The 17,370-nt window shown below is 37.9% G+C and overlaps 1 long non-coding RNA gene across 1 annotated transcript in view; it reads left to right on the forward strand.

Annotated features, from left to right (window-relative positions):
• The first annotated feature begins 9,556 nt into the window (after positions 1-9,556).
• The window catches only part of LOC144455839 (uncharacterized), a 37,673-nt gene continuing 29,859 nt past the window's right edge, over positions 9,557-17,370 (forward strand). Inside the window, exon 1 of the long non-coding RNA XR_013484646.1 lies at positions 9,557-9,917. This is a non-coding gene — a long non-coding RNA (uncharacterized LOC144455839). The remainder of the gene's footprint in view (positions 9,918-17,370) is intronic.

Raw genomic sequence — 17,370 nt, forward strand, 5'->3', positions numbered from 1 at the left:
CGTACACCTTTTGGCAGTGGGTGAATCCTATTGACTCTTTTCAGAACAAAGTTTGTTACCTACATTCATAAATGAAGAAAATGTTAAATTTCCTTCTGAGGTTAGTAAAAATAAAGATGTAATTTTTTTTCTTCCCATCTGAATTCACAGTTCTGTCCCCTTCCCCAATATCAATCAATGGACTACTTGAGCATAGGTAGCCCTCAGGTTAAAAACTCATGTTCTTCCTTGCCTCTGAAAATAAGGGATTTTGAGTAAGTGGTTTCTAAGGTCTTTTTCATTCCAAACTTCTTTGAGAATGAATAGGGGAAGAACATAAAGCAGGGACTGAGGTTTTAGTAGGACCTTGGAAGCTTTTCTTATGTTTATATGCATTTTTATCAACCTTGGGTTTGGGTCTTGGATTTTCTTAGTTCTCCACAATTACTACCCAAAAATCATGTAGATAACCTTTGCAAACTTTCTTTTTGGGGTCCTTAGCTGGAAATGTGTCTTCCCTCATTCTCCAGGGATTTGATGTTCTTATAAAATGGTGGCAACTATATTAAAGTACCTAGATCATTTTGAAGTCTAATTTTTGTTAGCACAATCTTCTCCCTAAGACTCAGACCTTAATGAATGGCCACTGAGTGATGGCCACGGGAAAGACATTAAAATCTTGATTGGAAGTCTATGTGTGACCCAGACAGAAGGTTATTGTATGCTTCCTCTTGAGATAGACAGAAATCCCATGGTCTTCTACTAGAGGTAGTGGAAAGAACATTGAACTTAGAGTCCAGAGACTTGGGTTCAAATCCTGATTTGAAATTTACTAGCTGTAATATTCTGCAAAGTCAGTTAACATCTCTGAGCCTCAGTTTCTTTAGCTCTTAAATGGGGGAAGCAATTCTTGTGTTAGCTGCCTTCCCAAGCTGTTGAGCAAAACCTTTTGGAAACTTTACCACTGCATTGATATATATGAATTGACAATCTTGGTTTTAGGCAGGTAAATGGTTGCCTCACCAGGAGGGGGCATGCACAGTCAAAAAATAAAGAAAGGCCATGAAAAATTGCCCAAGTTTGTTGCATGATAGAGTTTATGGAGAAGTCCATCTCCTTCTCTCAGAAGCAACTGACCACATAGGTGGGTGTGTATTTGTTTGTGTTTAATGCAGAGCCCTGGTCTGCTTCTCTCTCATGAGAGCAGCCTAATATAACTATTTCTCAATAATCCGCACTATCCAGGGGGAGGGGAAGGAAACAGCGGCATGGATGATCTAAAACAGGAAGCAATTTTTTAAAATGTATATTTATCTTTGGAAAGCAGCAGATTTTGTTAAGGCAGGTTCCCCTTCCTGTTTTGTGTAGGCTAATGTTAAAATTAGTTTACATTCTCTTTATACCCCAACCAGCAGGGAAAAGCAGCTCGGGAGTTGTCAGGGGAAAACTTGAAGGCTGACACTTCTGGGCTGCCTCCCAGAAATCTCTCCTGCCTCTGTCTCAGGAACTGCTACCTTTACTTACTCCTGTGAGCTAAGGCATTGAAGGTCCATTTTAAAATGCACATCTTGTCTTTGAGAAAAAGAGTCCAATAGCATATCTGGACCCATTAACACCTCGGTAATTGTGGAGTTGAAGTCACTTATCAGGGTCTTGAGGGGTGAGGACAAAGTTTTGCTGAGGTCTGAGTTAAGGGAGAGTGGCTAGGGAATTTGAGAATCTAAGTAGTTATTTACATGTTTTTCTCCTCACTTAGAATGTGAGCTTCTTGAGGACAGGGAGTATGCTTTTTTTTTTCTCTTTTCTTAGGGTATGGAAGATGTTTTAGTTGGGAGAAATATTTATGCATTTTATATATTATTGTCCTTTGTTCTCAAGGAGGAGCAAAATGATATCACTATGTCAGAGTCAAAGTACAGTGTGTCCTACTGTGGCTAATCAGACCAATATGAGCTCAGAAGGCTCTATCCACAGGTCAGGCACAAATAGTTCATATCAAAATTTGGAATGGAGATGTCTAAATTTGTGCATCTCACATTTCTTTTGAGCTACTGCAATTCTGCTTTGCTCAAAGAACATGGCACCTTCTTTGAGGCAGGCATACCATGCTGGGTGGTTCTGTGCCAGGGTCACCCATGTCTCACAATGGATTCCAAAATTCTTCAGAGAGACCTTAAGAGTGCCCTTGTATCTCTTTTTTTGACCTCCATGTATGTGCTTGCCTTGTGTGAGTTCTCCAAAAAATAGTCGCTTAGGCAAATACGCATAAATAATTTACGCATATATATGTGTGTGTTTAACTATGAATATAAAATATAAATAAAATTAATAGTATCTATACTATGTATAGGAATATACAGTAAATAGTACATAGTAAAAAGAAACCCAGGGAGTTTAAGTGTCTTGTTTAAGGATTACAACATTTATATATGTATATCTTATATACTTACATGTGTATGTATGTATATATGTGACACATATATGTATGTATATATATGTGTGTGTATATATATATACATATACATACACACATACATATATGTGTGTGTATATATATATATATATATATACATATATATATATATATATATATATATATATATATATATACGTATGTATGCATGTATGTATATAAAAAAATTTACTCCCTGTAAAATAAAGAGATTGGACAAAGCAACTTCTTAAGGCCTCTTCAAGCTCAAAAAGTCTTTGTTTTCTGTCAGCTGAAGGGCTCTGAGTACCTGGTAAAGAAAGAGACTTACAGAATTACTTAGAATCAGAGTTAAAAGGGACCGTTTTCTCCAACTTGTCCCTGAATAAAAATTTCTTCTGCAACGTAACCTGACAAGTGTTCAGATAAGTCTTGATTGGAAGAACTTCATGAGGAGAAACCACTATCAAGTCAGCCCAGTTCTCTTGGATAATTTGAATTGTTAAGAATTTTTCCCAACTATGAGCCTAGATTTGTCTTTCTGGCTTCCAACAGTCAGGCCCTAGTTTAGCCTTCTGGGACCAAGCAGTATAAAGCTAATCCCTCTTCATTGTGACAGCCCTTCAAATATTTGAAAACAGCCATTCTCCCAAGTCCCAAATCTTCTCGTCAGTATGCTAAACATAACAATTTCTTTCAATTTGAACTTATGTGTCATGATCACAAAGTCATTCACCTGGGGGCCATTTCCAAAATATAGTATAGAAAGGTAGGATGGAGTTTACATAGCGTAGGCCAGATAAGGTTGAATAACAATTTGAGTATTGGTTGGCAAAATCCTTTTGATCAGAAGTCATTTGTTCATTCCATAAATATTTTTATTGTTGTTCAGTTGACCTCATGTGGGATTTTTTTGACAAAGATACTGGGAGTGATTTGCCATTGCCTCCTCCAGCTCATTTTACAGATGAGGAAACTGAGGCAAACAGGATAAAGTGACTTACCCAGGGTTACACAGCTAGTAAGTGTCTGACAGCAGATTTGAAAATGAGTATTCCTGCCTTCAGGTCCATCATTCTACCTACTGGGCCACCTATGATAAGTATTCACTCTTCCTTCCATGTATACCTCTCCCTGGATAAGCTGATCCTTTCAGATATCATCACCATGCAGCCAAGTCAGACTAGGATACTCAATACCTTTCCACCTCCCTCAGCCTCCTCTCGCCTCTGATTGGAGGGCTGGAGAGTAGAGTGCTAAACTCCTTCGAAAGCTTTCCTTTATAAAGGTAGCATTTGGATTCTGAGCTCCCTCCGCTTTCCATCTACAGCAACTTGTTCTTTCCCCCCACCTCCCTTTCTTTCAAACTTCCTTTCATGTGTGGTCTTTCCTCATTAGATTATAAGTTTCTTGAGGACATAGATAGTCTTTCTTTTTCTCACTTGTATCCCTAACCTGTAGCACGTTGCCTGGCTCATAGTAGGCACTTAATAAATGTTTATTAAGATGAAATTATAACCACTGTCCACGGATCTTATAGACTAGGAAGGGGCACACATTGTCCACAAATGGCTATACTAGAAAGTAGAATGTATACAAATATAGTACAAGCTATATTAGTTTAAGGCCAATTTCATATCAGGAGATCCATTGAAGAGGACTTTGTGGAAAAGCTGACATTTGAGCTGAGCCACTAGATAGGGACCTGCTGCTGAATCAGCCACTAAATGTGTGCTTATGTGAAGTGCAATCTAACAAGTTCCCAACAGCTTTTCACTGATGAGAAAAGGGAAAAGAAGCCAAGAAATGCATTCTTTGTTAACATAGTAGAGAGCTTTGGCAGGGATGGTGGGAGGGTTATGCTCATGAAAAGTCTAATCTAAAATGAGAAACATTGGGTATCTTGGAGGAAAAAAGAAAAAGAAAGAGATATTTTGAAAGGGAGGTATCCAAGGTGAAGTCTCAGGGGTCAGGCTAGTTTCTCTGTCTGGTACCTGATACACATGGTGTGATAGATTACTGTCTGCTTTAGGCATCAAAAGAAATAGGTTCTAGTCCCAACTCTGTCACCTGCTAATTGTGTTACCTTGTACAAGTCCAATCTTCCTCTGTGACCCTCAAATTCCTAAACTACAAAATGGTGAAGGTGATAATAACCACTAAGCTGCTTTCTGCCCAATATTGCTGTCAGTAGTAAATGAGAGAGAGAAGGAATGTGAAGGTACTTTGGAATGATAAAATGTTATGATAAGTTATTTATTTATCATCATCATCATCATCATCATCATCATCATCATCATCAAAAGGTGAAGAAGTTTCAATCTGGGGAAGATCAAAGAACTTTGAAGTTAGAATCAGCAAGCCTTAGTCCAAATAACAGTTCCTACACTTAGCAGTTGTGTGATTATGGACAATCCAGTTCAGATCATGGACAGTCTAAGCCTCTGTTTACTCAGCTGTAAAATGGGGATAATAATACTCATCCTATCTATGTCTTTATTGTTGTAAGGAAAGTGTTTTTTTTTTAATCTTAAAACACCATATAAAATGATTTGTTATGATTTATACTCTTTCACCCTCCCCCCCCCACCAAACAGTCTAATCTCTCTCTGAATCAGAATATAAACCAAACTTAAGCCCAAAGGTTTTCCTCTCCTAAATACAGGTAACAATAGCCATTTGTGTGGTTCTTGGGGGGAAGGGATGGGGAGGAGGAGGATGGAGGATGTGTGGAAAATTGTTGTGCAGAACAACCTCACTGGAAAGCTTTGCAATTGTCTCTGCCTCGGTTCATTTGCAGCCAGTCTGGCTAAGGGTCATTAGCTTAATGAGCTATTGTATTTTTTTCCCCTTTCTCTCTAAAAAGTCTGCTGAAACATCCTCCCAAGAGCCAAATGAGGAGATGAAGAAATAAACAGCAGCTGATGGCAAAGGGAGCTTGGAGCCAGAGAGTCCTTTAGTCCAGTAGCTGTCATCTCTAGGGGACCAAAGAAGGCCTTCTACACAATGGGAGACTAACGGCTCAGCAGATTATGCCTGAAAGCATAAAATGCAGGGTCTGCCAGGGTCTCTCCTGAAAAGGAAGGCCCTATCCCACAATGCAAGGAAAGGAAATCAGTAAGACATCTCAAGTAAAGACCTGTGGTCATTACTTTATATTAACTGTTCTGCACTAGTCAGTAAAACAAATAATGAGATGAAAGAGTTGGGATATATTTGCTCAAAATAAGATTTAAAATCTGAAAGATTAAATTAAGATGAGTTAAATCACAAAATAAACCAGTTAAGGATTTAAAAAAATTTATATTTTAGAGTGTGAAGTCATTCCTGAAAATCGGTTATCATATTAGCTTCGAAGGAGATCTTAAAAAGCCATTTTATCCATTCTTTGTCTTGCTCCTTCCCACACTCCCTTTAACTTTTCAACAAGACCACACTTGAAACACCCCAGTCACCTATCTAGTATTTAGAGCAAGCTAGAGGAAGTGAATTTTTAGAGATATTAGAAAATTCCAAAAACAGAAATTTCAGACTCCATGTAGAATATGGGGGGGGGGCAGAGGGGGGAACCTGTGGCCTCAAGGCCACATGTGTCCCTCTAGGTCCTCAAGTGCAGCCCTTTCACTGAATTAAGGACCTAGAGGGCTACATGCGGCCTTCAGGCAGCAGATTCCCCACCCCTTATTTAGATAGAGGAAGGCAATAAGACCATTGCCAATACCATCAAGGTTCAATGAAATGTACAGTATTATTACATACAGTCCTGAATACCCTATTTTAGGAAGGACATTGACAAGCTGGAACAAGCTCAGAGGAGAGCAACCAGGAGGCTGAGAGGGACTCAAAATTCCTTTATAAATAGTGTATTTGACAGAACTTGAGGTCCTTCATTTGAAAAGCCAGTGAATATGATCAGTCTTCTGATACTTGAAGCGCAGTCATAAGGCAAAAGGGTTTGATTTATTCTTCTTGACCTAGAAGGAATATGAAACAAATGCATAAGCTAATGAGTAGGATTTTTTTTGTTTTAATATAAGAAAGATCTAATAATGAAAGCTTTTCAAAAATTTGAGGTACCATCACAGTAGGTACTGAATTGTCCATTAACAGTGGCAGGAGATTCCTTATTGAAATTGTCATGGGTGGGGCAGCTAGGTGGTACAGTGAATAGAGCTCTAGCCTTGGAGTCAGGAGGACCTGAGTTCAAACACAGCCTCAGACACTTAACACTTACTAGCTGGGTGACCCTGGGCAAGTCACTTAACCCTGATTGCCTCACCAGAAAGAAAAAAAAGGAAGAAAGAAAGGAAAGTGTTATAGTGGAGAATCATACTTCTGTGGAGAGTCAGACTATACTACCTTTTAGGCTCTATATAACTCTGGGGTCCTATAATTCTAGGCTTAAATATTTTTTAAAAAAGAGTCATCAGATTTAAGAAGATAGTGATTGTGGAAGAGAGTTGAGGGATTGGGGATAGTGGAGTGATACTGAATCTTTAAGTCAGGCAATAAAAAGACAATCTACTTTTAGATTAATAACTTCCATGTTTATAGAGTTATAATGTTTATCATGTTTTCCTTCACAACTTTGTGAAGTAGATTCAATGAGTATTTGAGTATTATCCTATCCTGTATATGTACTAGTAATAGATGATTTCTGTATATCATGTTGAGATTTACAAAGCCCTTTCCATACATGATTGTATTTTATGCTTAGAGGAACTCCGTGAGGTAGGTAGTTCAAGTTTTATCTCCATTTTATAGATGAGAAAACAGAAGCTTGCAGAACTGAATCAAACTTGCATAGCAAATAAGCATCAGAGCCATGACACAGGCCTTGGACACCTCAGTCAAGAGGCAGTATAGAATTATGGAATGATCCCTGGATGTGGAGTTAGAGGACCTGAGTTCAAATTGTACCTTTGTCACTACCTGTGTGACCTTGAACAAGTCATTCAAATTCTCTTGGTCTCAGTTTTCTTATCTATAATATGAGCGGGGTTGGACTGGAAGACTTCAAAGGTCCCATCTAGCTCAAAATCTGGGAACCTATTTTCTTGTGATTCTAAATCCAGTTCTCTTTCTGCTATGCCACAAGTACCATTCCTAACTAGTGCTGCTATTGTGAAAAAATACTATATTCTGTGGGGAAGATTAAAAAGGTTATCAGTCATGTGACATTACATAGCAAGGTGGAGAATTAGATAGGGCAGTGGGTCTGGAGTCAGGAAGACCTGAGTTCAAATACAGCCTTAGACACTTACTAGCTGAGGGACCCTGAAAAGTCATTTAACTGAAGTCTGCCTCAGTTTCCTCATCTGTAAAATGGGAACAATAACAGTACCTACCTCCTGGGCTGTTGTGAGGATCAAATGAGATGATATTTGTAAAGTGCTTCACATAGTACTTGATGCTTAATAACTGCTTAAAAAGATTTATTTCCTTCCTTTCCCAGGTCAGGGCAGTCAGATTGAAGCTCTCAAGATTTCCCTGGGTTACTGCAAAAGACACAACAGAAGGAGTCATAAAACCGGGTGTTAGACCTGCCTCTGACACTGACTTGCTATATGACCCTGTACAAGTCTCTTTCCCTCTCTGAGACCCAGTTTCATCCATCATAAAATGACATCATTGAGCCAGATGATTTGATCTCTAAAGCGTCTTGCTGATTTAACATTCTATGATTCTGCTGATTTCTAAAAGGAGTTGCAAAACATAGATACAAATGCTAGTTAAAAACCCAAATAATTCACTTCCAGCCTTTCTTTGCAGGATTACTGAACATTATTCTCCTTCTCATAGTCTACATTCCAATCAACTTGTTATTCTCCTAAATGGTATTCTGTCTTTCACCTTCACACCTCTTCATGGTCTGTCCCCTGGGCACTGAATGGACTTTCAGCTCACCTCTTCGTTTTAGAATTCTTAGCTTCCTTCAAGGCTAAACTCCTGCACCATCTCCCATGGGAAGAGTTCCTGATGTTATCTATCTTTGCTGACCTACTATTAGTACCCTCTTCCCCTTCCTCATAGAATCAAGAATATAATTATCTTTCTAGGTGATACATCCTCACAATAGATTGCATGCTTTTGTATAGCATGAATGGTGTTCTGTTTTGTTTTCATATTCCCAGCACCAAATACAATATCTTACACATAGTAGGAGCTTAATAAACACTTTTTGGATTGGATTTCTAAATGGTGAGAGACAAAGACACAGAGACATACAAAAAGAGCATTAATTTGGTTTCATTTGAAGGAATATTTTTTCTTTCCATTTGGGAAAGAAAAAGACAATAGCACAAGGACTTTGGGTGACATTGACTTTGATACAATAGAAACTTAATGCATGAAATTTTATTATGGGATAACAGAAATTTGCCATCTGTCTGTAGTCAGTAACCTCAAGCTATAAAAGAGGAGGAGGAATCTATTATTGAAGTTTCTATCCAATACTCAAAACAGTAGACTCCTTGAGGGAGGATACATCACTGCTGGGTTAGATTTGTACAGAAGACCTTATAGCTAGAATAGATGGCAGCTTACAGTGTGGTTTTTAGAGAGACCATCAGCCAAAATCTTCCCAAAGCTCTCATATCTGAAATCTGTTCTAGTAAAGAACCAAACTTTCCTTCACTGGCAAAACAAAAAAAAAAGGCTTAAATGCAAATAAATTTCATGGAAGAAATAATATAAAGCTACACTAATAACAATGATGATAAAAATATTTGTAAAATGCCTATCATGTGCCAGGCACTTTGCTAAGAGCTTTTCAAATATTATCTCATTTAATTCTCACAATTATTTTCATTTTACAAATGAGGAAAACAGAGATCAAGTGACTTGACCAGGAACACATAGCAAGTGACTGTCAGAGGTCACATTAGAATTCAGATCTTCCTGACTCCAGGCCTAGAAATCTATCCACGATGCCAAACAGCTGCCTCTCATATTAAAGTATAAAGGATGGGTATCAGATTTAAAAAAAAAAAATCATTTACAAATTTTGAAAAAAGTTCAATAGAAGAAAGATATGGCTTTCTCTGATTGGTCCCAACAGAGTTACCGCCAATGAAAGATTTCAGTTTTATATAAGGGGACACTTTACAGTCAAGTAGTCCCAAAGCATCATGGGTTGCCTCAAGAGGCGGTTGCTTCCCCTTGCGAGAGGAATTCAAGCAGAGGCTCAATTGTTGTAGGGAGAGATTCTTGCTCATGATAAATAACCTCTGACATCCTTTCTCAGAGTAGGCTGAGTAGGAAGGGTGTTTGGCTTCTAAGGTCTCTTCCAGCTGTCTGTGGTTCTATGATGGAGCCACCCAAATGAAAGGAAACATTGTAGATATGCTGAAAGCTAATTTAACTGACAGCAACAGTTTGCCTTAGCCTGTCTGTGAAGATTCCCTTTAATAATCAGAACTTGCTCCCCTCCTTTTTAGGAAGGGGAGATAACACCCACTCTGGAAGCTAAGGAGGACAGGGCATATTCTACAGAAGATCTCTGAAGGTAACCTTGTTTCCCTTGGCAACATTTTCTCTCTTTCTGGTTGCAGCTCTGGGGCGGGCACCTTGTGCCATATGTTGGTTGTCTGTGCCTTTATGATTCTTGCTGTATTAATGTGATAATTATAGCCGGTATTTATATATCCTTTCTTCCAAAGAGCTCTTCATGTTTTGCAAGAATTATTTCTTTCATTCTCACCACAGTGCTCTGTGGCAGAGATTATGATTGTGTTTTCAATATGGAATTTGGAGAAAGGAAAGGTAGACAGGCACAAGAAAGAAGGAAAGTTCACAATTTACTTAAACCAAGGGTTCGCCCAGGACTAAAACTTGAGTCTCCTGCCTATTAAACTAGGCCTTACTCTCCTAGTCTCCTGCATTTCCCCAGCCCCTGCCCCCACCAACATACCAGAGAATCATAGTTGTTAAAGTTGAAGGGACATAAAGAAACCATATGGCCCAGTCCTCTGCCTGGAGATATTTTGGGGATTACTATTACCACCAATTTCACAGATAAGGTATCTGAATTCCAGAGAGATTAAATAACTCACCCAATGTCAAATTGCTAGGTAGTGGTTCAATAGAGACTAGAAAACATGGTTCCTGCCTCTAAGTGCAATTTATTCCATTAAGACTCACAATGCTCATATTTTTGCCATGCTATTATATGTCCATGTCGATAAAAGTGTTCGTCTTTTCCTATCTTTGTCTTTATCACCATTGTCCATTTTAAATTTAAGCTTCTAGAGTACAAACAGTACATCTGTTTTCTTGAATGGGCTCACTAGCAAGATGATACCATTTCTTTGGTCAGCACAGTAGCAGCAAGTAGCAACAGGACCATTGCTAGGTAGGTCCTTGGCTCTGGAAAGCAGTAGAGCTGACTACATTGGGATTCCTTGTTTGGTCATTATGAATACATGGGGTCTGATATGCTCAAATGATTTAAGGAGGAAAAGTTGTGCCTCTTGCCAGTATCTGGAGCCTCATGACACATAAGATCCTACTATGATTTCAATCCAGGAAAGCCTCTGTGGCATGGGAAGATCAGGGCTGGCTTTTCAATATCCTTGTGAGCATTCTAGTCAATGGATATGTTACTCATTGCTTTTTTTTTGGTATAATAAGCCATTGTGAAGTGTCCAACTGCCCAGGGTGCTGTGTTGTTCTTTTCCTACCCCTTGGGCATGTGGGTATTGTTTCCAATTGTGTCTATTTTGTATAGCAGCTAGGTGGCAGAATAGAATGATGGGCCTAGGATCAGGAACATGTGAGTTCAAATTTGGTCTCAGATACTTACTTGCCATGTGATGCTGGGCAAGTCACTTAACCTCTTTTTGCTTCAGTTTCTTCATCTGTAAGAGTAGGATAATAATAGCACCTACTTCTCAGGGTTGTTGTGAAGATCAAATGATTTAATAGTTGTAAAGTGCTTAGCCCAATACCTGGCACATAGTAAACACTATATAAATGTTAGTTATCATTGTCATTATTATTATTATTATAATTATTATAGTTGGTACATTTCTAGTGGTTGGGTATGATTGGCCAATCCCTTCGTGTGGAGGTGACTCTGAGATGGTCAGGCCTGTCTAATACCACTTTGGCCTAAATCTTTGAAACTGTCTGAGACTTTGTTCTATTGATCCTAGGAAACATTTCAAGTACCACCCATAATACCCTTAATGGCAGTGAGGAAGTTCAAACGCATTGGCTATTGAGAAAAGGTAAATCTAGAGTTGTGCTTATTTATTTGGTGGTGATCTGCACTGATGGAGAAGGCACTCAAAATGACATTCAAGCTATTTATTCCAACCAAAAAAAATTCCAATAAAGACTGTTCCTTGTTCTCCCTTTACTGTTTATTTTGTGATATTAATGGACTTGTAACTAGAATATTATGAAGGTGAAATATTAAGTTAGATGTGAACCTGCTCTTCCACCAGTGGCTTGGGGTGGTATCGCCATCTTCCTGCATTCCTTTCACCCCTTACTATATCCATCTTGCATTTTCCTTCTGCTTTCCTCTAACCCCATAAATGCAGACATCTCCCTTTCTCCTTGAATTCTCTTACTTGCTTCACTTTACCTCCTTTTGCTGAATCCTTATTTAATAGCTTTCTGCACAGCTCCCAGGAACGTAAATCCTGCTATTTTATCTCATTAATAACCTTTTTCAAAACCCAATCTCCTTTGTCTAATCATATTAAATTAAAAGTAAAAGAAAATTTACTTTTGTTAATCTACTTTCCATAATTAACTAACCACTTGCTATTCCCACAGATTGTTCTAATATTTATGCCTTAGGGGGGAAAATGTATTTGTTAATGCTAGACTTTTCCCACAAACCCAGCTTTGTATAATCATCACCACCAACTGAAGCAGCTATTAATTGTTCATATTTGCAAGATGCTTCTCTGGGCATCCTTTAAAAAGAAAAAAAGAGATATGATTCTTGTGATGGTGATATGCTATCTCCTAAAATAAATAAAGTGCCCTGACACAGAAGAAAAAACACTGAAATGGGCAGCAGGTGCCCTACATTTAAAACCCACATTTCAACCCTAAATCATTCAACAGGGACATTAGGTATATATTAGGTTGGCACAGTGGTTAGAATCCTGAGCCTGGAGGCAGGAAGACTTGAGTTCAAATCTGATCTCAGATGCTTAGGGCAGCTAGATGGCTCAGTGGAGAGAGTGCCTGTCCTGAAGTCAGATGAACTTAATCTTCCTTAGTTCAAATCTGGCCTCAGAAACTAGCTGTGTGACTCTGGCCAAGTCATTTAACCCTTTTTGCTTCAGTTTCTTCATCTATAAAATGACCTGGAGATAGACATAGTAAACCACTCCAGTATCTTTGCCAAGAGAACCCCAAACGGGGTCACAAAGAGTTGGACACGACTGAAATGACTAACCAAAAATAACAACAAAAATAGGGATAATAATGCCTTCTAAGCTCATTGTGAGGATAAGATGAGATAATAATTGTGAAGTGCTTACTTAGCACACTGTCTGGCACATAGTAAGCTCTATGTAAATGTTAGTTAGATTATTGTCATCATCATTGTTGTTGTTGTTGTTGCACTTGTAGTTACCGAGTTCAGGGGAACAAAAATAGCCTGAGTCTTTCCCTCACAAATCAGGAGTCTGTCATATCATATAACCTTGGGGCTTCAAGCCAAGAGCCAGGAAGAAAGAGCACCCCCCCACCCCACCCCACCTACACGCCTTATTGCTCCACACCACAAAAATCAGTGAATGGTGTACAAAGCCAGAGATCCAAAAAACTACTTTATTCACTACGTAATACTTTTGGCAAATTTTAAGACTTACTATCAGTTTAAATGCTTAAAAAGAGAAAATGAAATAACAAAATAGTTTCTGTAATTTTTAAACTATTCTAATTTATTCAGAACATTTAAATATGGTGTTACATATATATATGCATATATTTGTATGTATATACGTATGAACACATAAAGAATATAGATATCGATTTTATAAATATTATGTGTACCCAGATATACCTATACAGGTATTAATCTCATCTGTTTTCACTGATACAGGGAGTTTCCGGTGATAAATTTTCTCTGTTAATGTAGATTAGCACTTTCTCTCCAATTTATAATCTGAGAGCTGCCTCAAGCATCAAGAAATTAAGTGATTTGACCAGAATCAATATGTACCTGAGGAGGGACTTTAATGTAGGCCTTCCTAGCTTGGAGGCCAATTATCTATCCAATAAAATATGCTAACTCTCATTGTTATTTATTATCACTTTTTTTTAAATGTAGATTAGAGAAAGACAAGGCCTGTAAGTCTTTGCACTGAAGAATGCCTATAGTCCTTGGGTCCTTAATCTTCCTCTACTGAATACCACTAGCTGTATGAGCTTGGACAAATCACTTAGCTTGTCTTTGCCTGAGTCCTCTGCTCTGTTAAATGAAGGTTTTTCTAGATTACATCTAAGTTTCCTTCCAGCTCTAAATCCTTTGAATTCTTAGGCAGAATTCCAAAGGAGTTTATAAGGTACAAACTATGTAAGCTTCTCCAGGAAAAATCAGTTCATAGGAGCATAGACAAAGTTGGAAAGCAGTTTAGAGGTTATCTAAGTTCTGTACAAGGTATGAAGGCCTGTGTAAAGCAGCCTGTGTTCACTTCTACCAACTACCAGTAGTTCATTAGGAAATCTGGATAGGACTAATGACTGATAATAATATTGGACACATTGAAAAGAAAATCACCAAACATCAGGAAGAAGTGAGAAGATGGTGGTACAATGCCTAATGCAGTGCTTAGACACACAGTTGTTACTGTTCATCCTTGGTTTTCAAACAGGACCAGTGATATCACAGGTGATGCTTTGACTTGCACATGAATTGGATCTAAGTGAGGCAGAGTTGTGTAAAGTCTTCAGTCTAGGTTTCTCTTCCTGAATCATCAAAGTCTATTGGCACAACAGAAGTCACAAAAGTGACTGGCAATGGCCCAGGCCACAGTGCATGACCTTGCCATCTTTAATACCTGACCACATTCTAAGTGCTCCACAGCACCTATTTCAGCTGTCTTCATGGTAGCTGGAAAAAATTATTCTCATCCGCCCATTCCACGGGGGGTGAAATCTTCACACGCTTAGAGTAGACATCCCTCTAACTTGCTGACAGGTTTCAGGCCTGACACATAGCAGGTGCTTAATAAATTCTAGTGGACTGCCTTCCTGGTAGAATAAGAACAATAATACTTAGATCCAAGGCATCAAATGCCACTTTTAACGCATATTTGGAAGACAGTGCAATAAAATCCTTGCTTCTGTCTTTCAGTATCTGTTTTCTTCATTATATTCTTCACCTTAGAGACTATCTCTCCACTTAGAGTTGTGCTAGAAAAATTTTCCAACTCAGTTGAGCCTTCTTCTTCTGGAGACAGATGACCAAGTCAATCGAAAGTTTACTAAGCACCTAATATGTGTTAGGTTCTGGGCTGTGTTCAGGGGTATATTCAATGACCAAAATAAAAGTTTCTGCCTGCAAGAAGCTTTCATCGTGTTTCCTAATCCAATTCTTTTCTGTTCCCCTGCACTACACGTAAATGTAATGTTTTCTCAGAGACTGGTCTGCCTCATCCAACAATTTAATTCAGCAACTGTTTTTTTTTTTTTATCACCTACTATGTTCAATGAACTGTGATAAAATGCTGGAGATGCAAGAACAAAAAAACTAAAAATCCCCAATAATCAATTGGTGGATCAGAAATAAAACATATATATTTATAAATAAAAGCATGTTGAAAGGATGTAAGTAATTTGGGTGGAGTATGAAAATACTAAAACCCAGAAGCTTTAAAATAAGCTTCTATTTTGTATCATTAGATCAGCTAATATTGAGCCTTCCTAATTCACTTATGTCAGAAAAAGAAATGGCAAATCACTCCAGAATCTTTGCCAAGAAACCCCCCCCCCCAAAATGGAGTCATGAAGAGTCAGACATGAATGAAACAACTGAACAATAATTCACTATGTAGTTACCTCCTTAGCAATTTCCTCTGTTTTGATTTTTGTTCATAGCTGTGGGCTAAATTTAAGGTCTATTTCTTTGAAAACTTTTCTCTATTCTAATTTCTGATGGTTAATGGTTCTGAGGTACCATTGCTACGATTATTCATTCCCTCCTTCAGTGCAGATTTCACCTTACCCATGCCATTTCCTCCCATATGAATGCTATCTAAATCCTTCCCCAAGTCCTATCCTAAGGATTTATCAACCTTATGTGCTGTATTTTCCACCGAATCCCTTAATATTTTGTGGATACCAGGGTAACCCTCAGCCTGACCCTCTATTTTCAATCAATCATCCAGCATCCATTAAGCATCTGCAGTGTGTTAGGCACTTCTGCATACAAAGAAAAACAATAGTCCTTTTCCTCAAGAAACTTACATTCTCTTGAGGGATACCAGTATAGTGTCTCTTGTCTTTCCTACATAAAAGCAAAAAAGTCTTTAAGACTTTACATTTTCCTAGACCTGTATGCCTTTTTGTCTAAATAGTGGGCTATTTTAAGCTATTTTAGACAACAATATTTAAAACAAGATCTTTGCATTATTTGAAGTATTTGGTCCTAGATGTAAAATTCTATTTATAATTTAAGGAAAAATCAAGCACCATGCTGATATACATAATAACCTTGGTAAAAGAATATGTTTGAGTGTTTTTTTTTTAAAGGATTCTATGTTCTTCATTAATTCAGTTAGCAAATATAGCCCCATCTGAAACCAGGTATATCTGGCAGATGGGCTCGAAGTAGTAAACTGAGTGTATCAATAGAGTTTGCAAGCTGGTGAATGTTAACTGCCTGAGTTATTTTTGGGCAGTTCAGCAGATTTCTGCTTTCCATAATAAGTGAATTTTCTCTACAGTATTTTAAATTTAACTGAATTTCCCTGAACAAAATAAAGTTACTCAGATGAACAGCTATTATCTCTTTACCAAATGAGTTACTTCTTATTACCAAAATTCAAGAAAAAGAAAAGAATGTCAATGTTAGTGAAAGCTGATGAATCCATCTCTAACCAGTATAAAAATTAGAATCTCACCATGATACAAATTATCAATTGGATCTATTATTCTATTAGCCTAATAGACTGTATATTCCCTAAGACAAGAGTGACTTTGAAATTTTAAATCAATATCTGTATCTCCCCTGCCCCACATAATACTGTGTATACAGGTTGGATATCTAATAAAAGATTTAAGTTTAAATTGACAAAATTATTAGTCTCATAAATGAGCAAAGGTAGTCGTTTATAAAATGGAAAATATCAATTTTTGATAGACTGTTGCATACATCTGAGGTACTGTGTTTTTACTCACTTTGTGAACAAATTATGAGATGTTAGAAACATTTAAAATGCAAATTTTCCCTATTTTTATGCTTATCAAAAAATACATCCATTTTTGCTAGGGCACACAAGAGCACTGGTCCAAGAGTTAGGTGGAAGCAAGCTGTTAGGTAAAGGAAGGACTAGAATATTTGGAGTCGGAGTCAATCAATCCATGAATCAACACACATTTATTAAGTTCTTCTTTATGTGCCAGTCATGTGCTTCCTTACGTGCTTGGCTTCATGGGTACAAAGACAAAACATGAAATAATCTCAAACTTTAAGGAGATTACTTTTGGCTGTGGGGAAAGGGAGGGATAAAGGAAAACCTATGCACATATAACCACAGACAAGATAAATTATAAGGTATAAGCAGGAAATATTAGCATCTAGAGGTTCAGAAAAGACCTCATATAGGAGATGTCATTTGAACTGGGCTTTGAAAGGAACTAGGAATTCTCTGATGCGGAACTGAGGACAGAGTGAATTCCATGCATAAGAGACAGGCTTTGAGAATACAGGGAAAAAGGTGATAGAATTCTGGGCTGGAAGAATAGCAAATAGTCCAATTTGAATGTAA

Source organism: Phascolarctos cinereus, unplaced genomic scaffold (genome assembly GCF_003287225.1).
Source record: "Phascolarctos cinereus isolate Bilbo 61053 unplaced genomic scaffold, phaCin_HiC Scaffold_2;HRSCAF=192, whole genome shotgun sequence".
Classification (NCBI taxonomy): domain Eukaryota; kingdom Metazoa; phylum Chordata; class Mammalia; order Diprotodontia; family Phascolarctidae; genus Phascolarctos; species Phascolarctos cinereus.